General features: G+C 51.3%; 1 long non-coding RNA gene across 1 annotated transcript; it reads left to right on the top strand.

The window, feature by feature from the left end:
• The first annotated feature begins 326 nt into the window (after positions 1-326).
• Positions 327-1,037, top strand: LOC138421709 (uncharacterized). The gene is made up of 2 exons (XR_011249601.1): positions 327-535; positions 738-1,037. It is a non-coding gene; the product is annotated as an uncharacterized lncRNA (long non-coding RNA).
• Positions 1,038-6,164: the final 5,127 nt, after the last annotated feature.

Below are 6,164 nucleotides of genomic sequence, written 5' to 3'. Positions count from 1 at the left end.
TTCCCTGGGAAGAAAGCACCATGCAAAAACATCGAAGTTGGGAACTGTCCCCACACCTGCCCCATTACTCACCCTCACCAAGTTCATCATGCTCCCCTCCTCCACTGCAAAGCCTTTGCACTAGCAGTCCTTTCTGACCTCAAAGTTGACCCGCAAGCATAGGTAATGAAGCATACCTCGAAACTTAGCAAGAGCTTCGGCATCCTGGGAAGTGCTTTGCTTTGCTCTTCTGTTGCCTCCAGCCCAGATTTTCTGCCTTCATCCATCCTTAGGAAATTTTTTTTTCTCTGTTCCCTCGAGTCAGGGGTCCTTTCTGCAGCCCCCAACCTGTGCCTGAACCTTAGTGCTGGAGAAGAAATGGCAACGCTCTGGGAACAGCTGCTGCAGAGATACTGGGCAGCTGGACTTCTGAGTGCTTGCAGACGAACAGGTGAGCAGAGAGGAGAGGCGCAGAAACAGATGAACGCGGAAAGAAGGAAGAAAAAGCAGCTTCTGGAGACACGCATTTTCTTTTCACATTTCTGCTGATCCAAAGGTGACCCTTAAATAGTTGTCCAGTAGGAGCCTGGAGGGGTTTTGCAAATGTGGGGCCAGGCGTGGGTTCGGGGTGTTTGTGCCACAGAAGGGGGTGCCCCATGTAATGGGCACTCCCACTCCCTTGACTCAGATGGATAGTGAAGACTTTGTCCCAAACCAGAAGAATCTGAGTTTCATCCGAAGCTATTTTCTTATTGTAGCTAAGTTGGAAGACACAAACATGTGCGCGTGCGCTCAGTCGTGTCTGACTCCATGCACCCCAAGGACTGTAGCCCACCAGGCTCCTTTGAAGTGGAATTTTCCAGGCAAGAATACTGGAGTGGGTTGCCATCTCCTCCTCCAGGGATCCTCCCAAACCAGGGATTGAACCCGCCTCTCTTGTGTCTCCTGCACCGGCAGGCAGGTTCTTTGCCACTAGCACCACCTGGCCTGTATGTGCCCTGGGCACTGCCAATGTTCAGCCGTTCTCTCTCCCTAGGAAATAAACGACTAACCCTTTATGGCTTCAGGTGTCTCTCAGCTGTGTTGGTCCCCATCTGCCTCCTCGTCCCTTTCCCCACCCTCCTTCTCAGGTCTTTGCCCCCGTGTTTTCCTGTCCTATCTCCTGATGGCAACCCCCCCCTGCTCTCTTCTCCTCCCAAGGCTGGGGTCCAGGTCATGTGCTGACCACCCTGTCCAGCTCCAAGTCCTGGGGTGGTTCCCAGGATTCAAGTTCAAACTCCCTAGTGTGGCATCCGAGTCAGGTCTCAGTTTGCCCTGCGGGACTGTCTCCCTGTCCCCACCCCCTGACCCATCTCCCCTACTCCGGTCCTCCTTTTCTCACAGCCAAGTGCATCAAGCACTCTCCCACGGCTGGGCTTTCACCCATGCTGAGCCCCGTCCTGCAGCAAAGTCTCCTGGAGGTGGAGGCAAATATTATTTCAGCTTTCAGCTTGCTTTCCCCATGCCCTCACCAGAACCCCCCTCTCCAACCAGCCACTGCTGAGCATTCCTGTGGATTTCTGCCCTCTGTGTGCAAAAGGGTGACAGCTGAAAGTTGGAGTGTCTGCCTCCCTCCCCAACACCAGGAGGAGGATGCCCACACTGGACAGGGTCATCCCTGACCTCGGTCTTATTCCTCTCAGTATAGTGAGCTATTCCTCTTGTAGGTCCCTGTAGAGTACGCTTTTTGTATAGGAGGCTCTCTGTCAACACCTGGGAGGTCATTTATTCTGTGCTGTTGCAGGTCTATCCATCCGCTTTTTGACCTTGCTCCACCTCCTTCTTCCCCAGATATCTAGAACTAGGTCTTTGTTGGTTACTTGAAATGTCAGAGTTACCATAGAGCCCAGCAGTTCCACTCCCGGGAATATAGCCAAGAGAACGGAAAACACATGTCCACACAAAAATGTATACATAAGTGTTTATAACAGCATCATTCACAATATCTGAAAAGTAGAAATTATCCAAATGTGTATCAACTAATGAATGGAGAAAAATTAAGGTTCTGTATCCATACAGTGGAATATTCTGTGTGTATTAGTCGTTCAGTCGTGTCTGACTCTTTGCAGCCCCATGGACTGTAGCTCACCAGGCTCCTCTGTCCATGGGATTCTCCAGGCAAGAAGACTGGAGTGGGTTGCCATTCCCTTCTCCAGGGGATCTTCCTGACCCAGGATCAAACGCTGATCTCCTGCATTGTAGGCACATTCTTTACCTTCTGAGTCACCAGGGAAGATTGCTGGGGTCCAGCCCCGGTGGATCCAGGGAATTCAAAGGGAGGATGGAGTCGGTATCTGAGGAATTATTTGCTTAATTAAAGATATGGAGGGAGATTAGAAAGAAATAGTGTAGTAGGAAAATTAGTGGAGGAAAGAGGCTGATATTCCTTGGTTTACACGGAAAGCTAATAAAGTCTCAAGACAAGAAATCTGCACCGTCTACGTTAGGTCACAGGCACCTGCTTGAATAGTGGAAGGTGCCCCGCCTTGGGCTCCCTCTCGCGTGGGTCTTAGAAGCCCAGGCAAATAAGTAGACATGGAGAGCCTCCACATTCCAAGGGATCAGCCTGAAAAGGAGAGGGAGAAAGAGAGAGAGAGACGACATGGGGGAGGCCAAGCTTGTACAAAAACCCAAATAACTTTATTTTTAAAAGGTGTTTATATACCCTAAGTTTTACATAATGGAAGATACAGAGTCCTGCAGGGGCAGCAGTCCTGACCCTTTCTGTATATCTTTTTGTATACAAAAGGTCTCAGGTGATTTACATTATCTTCTGGCCAAGACGCCTGTTAGCACTTTATGGCTCTCTTCCTTAATGAATGTTAATCTCATTTCCCCTGAAATGAGTGTTTTTAATCTGTATCACCCTCAAAGCACTAAAGTTACATCCCTATAGAACAAAGGTGCAGTGGGTTATAACAAAGAAGGTACTTAAAGATCTATGTTGCTACTTCTTTTTTTTTTCTATATACCAACTATATCAACAGATAAAAGATATGAAAATTTGACAGCAAGTGTTGGTTCAACAAATGAAACCCTTAATCAGTCCTATTCTGATGATTTTGACTCCTCGGAAGCCCCTACATTCCTAGGATGTTTTGAGCTTCCTGTGCCGCAAACAATCACATGCGCAGCTGTTAAGAGTCTTGTAGGCAGGCTAGAAAGCCATCAGAGGGGTTTTTGGATTGAAACACTCTTATTATGCCCAGGAGACTTATTATCTAAAAGCTCTAAATTAACTTTTTCCAGAAAAAGGCGGTGGGGGGACAGTTAATGTCAGAAAAGTAGGCGAAAAGCACAATGCAGTAAGGCAGGCAGACTCTAGTTTTGGGGCAGATGCACGAGCAGATTCAGTGAGGCTCCCTTAAGGCAGGACTCGCCTTTGTCTGTTGGACCCCTTAACCTCCTGACCTTTGCCACGGGCGGGACTCCTCGTACTGGCTCCCAGCAAAAGATTATTTGCTGATAGGAAGGAAGTGCTGTTCCACGCTACAGCCTCAGTGGACCTTGATAACATTGTGCTCAGGGACAGAAGGCAGCCACGAAATATCACGTGTTATATGATCTCCTTTAAGTAAAAGATCAGGAGGAGAAGAGGGCAACGGAGGGTGAGATAGTTGGATGGCATCACCGACTCAATGGACATGAGTTCAAGCAAACTCCGGGAGATGGTGAAGGACAGGGAAGCCTGGCGTGCAGCAGTCCATGGGGTTGCAGAGAGTCGGACACGACTGAGAGACTGAACAAGTCAAATCTGTAGACATAGAAAGTAGACTAGAGGTTGCCAGGGGCTAGGGGGGATGGAGGAATGGGAAGCCACTGCTAATGGGTATAGATTTCTTTTCATGGGAAGGAAAATCCTATAAAATTGATGGTGATGGTGAGGGCACAACTCTGTGAAGGTATAAACTACTGAAGCAGACACTTGGGTGGATGAATGGCATGGTTATGTGAGTTGTCTCAGGAAAGGGATTAAACATAATTGTCCTCTGAGCACTGAAGATGGGTATTCTGGTCCTTGGAGGGATGTGCATGGTCTAACAGTTCTAAGTGCAAGAAAATCCTCTTAGAAACAGCCTCCTGCTGTTGGTCACCTTTGCTGCAAGGCTCCCTTTTCCCTTTTCTCTCTTCCCCTACATGGGCTGGGGTAGGGTGGGGTTCGGGGCGGCAGAGGGTGGTTGAGGAGCTTCTAGCCCCGTTCCCTGGGGGGCAGGATGCCCGGTACAGGGGGGCCCTCCCCTCTGCCAAGCCCCAAGGGCTGCGGTCGGTGGCCAAGGGGGACAGAGACGCTAACGAAGGCGTTTGACCCCAGGCGCAATCCCAGCTGTCCCTGGAGACCCCTGGAACCAGCGGTAACCGGACGCCCATTCCAGAAAGGGCTTCTCGAGGGCGCAGGTGGCGGCGGCAACCCCTGGATCGGGTCCTTGCGGGGTGGGTGGCTGCCGATCTCCGGCTGCGGGAGGAGAAAGGAGACCCGCGGGCGCCTTGGGGCCGAGAGTGGTGGTGTCCTCGGGTGGGTGCGATGCCCCCAGGAAGGGGGAGGGCCGCAGGGAAAGGGTCGCAGAGTCAGCTGAACCCTCCCGACTCTCCCAGCCCGGCCGGCTCAAATCAAAGGGGCGGCCAAGGGGCGGGAGGTTCACCGAAAGACAATGTTTGTTTGAGGGAGAAAAGCAAACAGCAGCGTCCGGAGCACTACGGATTGGGGGTCGCGGAGAAAGAAAAAGCGAGGCTGACAGGAGCTAGAATTGAGGGGTTGCTGTGGGGGCCCCAGGATCACGTGGAACCCCAGCCGGGCTGGTGGGCCCAGGAGGGCCAATGGAGGGGTTGCATAGGGAGACAGCAGTGTGGACGACTGTAGACGCAGCGCACAGGCGCAGGTTAAACTCCACCACAGTGCGCCGGCAACCCCGCCACTCAGGTAGAACCCAGCCCCAGGCGCCCCACCGGGTCCTGAGTTTGCCTCTGAAATGCTGGCCAGCCATGAATCTGAGACAGGAGAAGAGGGAGCCACTGGTGGGCGGGAGGTTGAAAGGAGAGCCTCTCCAGGTCTGGGGTCATTCAGCCGGGCGATGACCCTGGGGCTTTGCCTCTGAGGCCAGCTTGGGCCCCCTTGTCACAAGTTGTCACAAGCTGCCATCTCTGCTGTCCTCCAAGTGGCTGGATGCTTCAGGAGCTGGTGGCAGATTCATCAAGACCTGAGGGAGGAGCAGGTGGGCGGCTGTCTCTTTGGTCTTTCTTTCTTATAACCTTTTTATCACCACAATAATTTGTGTTCATTATTTATTAATAACAATACATAAACTATACAGAATAGAACAATGAGCCTCCAAAGATACCCACCAACAACCTGTACATTTGCTAAAGGTCCTGCCAACCCTACCCCACCCCCAACCCCTCCGGCAAACCAAAAAACGAAGAGACTGCAGATGTGATTGAGTTAAGGATCTTGAGATGGGTGATTACCCTGGACTATCCAGGGGCAGACAGAGCAGCCGGTGTGGTGCTGAGCAGGGGGAGGCAGGAGAGTCAGAGTCAGAGGAAACAAGAGGACAGAGCAGAGGCCGGAGTGACGGAGTGATGCAGTTGCCAGCTCGGAGGACAGCGGACAGAGATGGCAGACGGAGCCTTTTGCAAATGGTTTCTGCTGCTGCTGCTGCTGCTAAGACGCTTCAATCATGTCTGACTGTGCGACCCCATAGATGGCAGCCCACCAGGCTCCTCTGTCCACAGGATTCTCTAGGCAAGAATACTGGAGTGGGTTGCCATTTCCTTCTCCAGCAAATGGCTTCTAGAAGGTGGAAAAGGCAAGGAAAGATTCTCCCCTAGAGCTTACAAAGAAAACCTAGGCCTGTAGAAATCCTTGACTGCAGGCCAGGAAACCCATTCATACTTCCGATCTCCATGACTGGAAGATCACAAATGTGTGTCATTTTAAGCCACTGAGTTTGTGGCAATTTGTTACAGCAGCAACGGGACATAAATACAGGAATGTTTTGTTTTGTTTCATCACTCACTAAGTTGTGTCTGACTCTTTGTGACTCCATGGACAGTTGGCTGACAGACTCCTCTGTCCATGGGATTTTCCAAGCAAGAGTACTGGAGTGGGTTGCCATGTCCTTCTCCAGGGGATCTTCCCAGCCCAGGAG

Source organism: Ovis canadensis, chromosome 16, assembly GCF_042477335.2.
Source record: "Ovis canadensis isolate MfBH-ARS-UI-01 breed Bighorn chromosome 16, ARS-UI_OviCan_v2, whole genome shotgun sequence".
Classification (NCBI taxonomy): Eukaryota; Metazoa; Chordata; class Mammalia; order Artiodactyla; family Bovidae; genus Ovis; species Ovis canadensis.
Note: the sequence above shows the minus strand (reverse complement) of the source record. Positions and strands in the feature narration are given on the sequence as shown.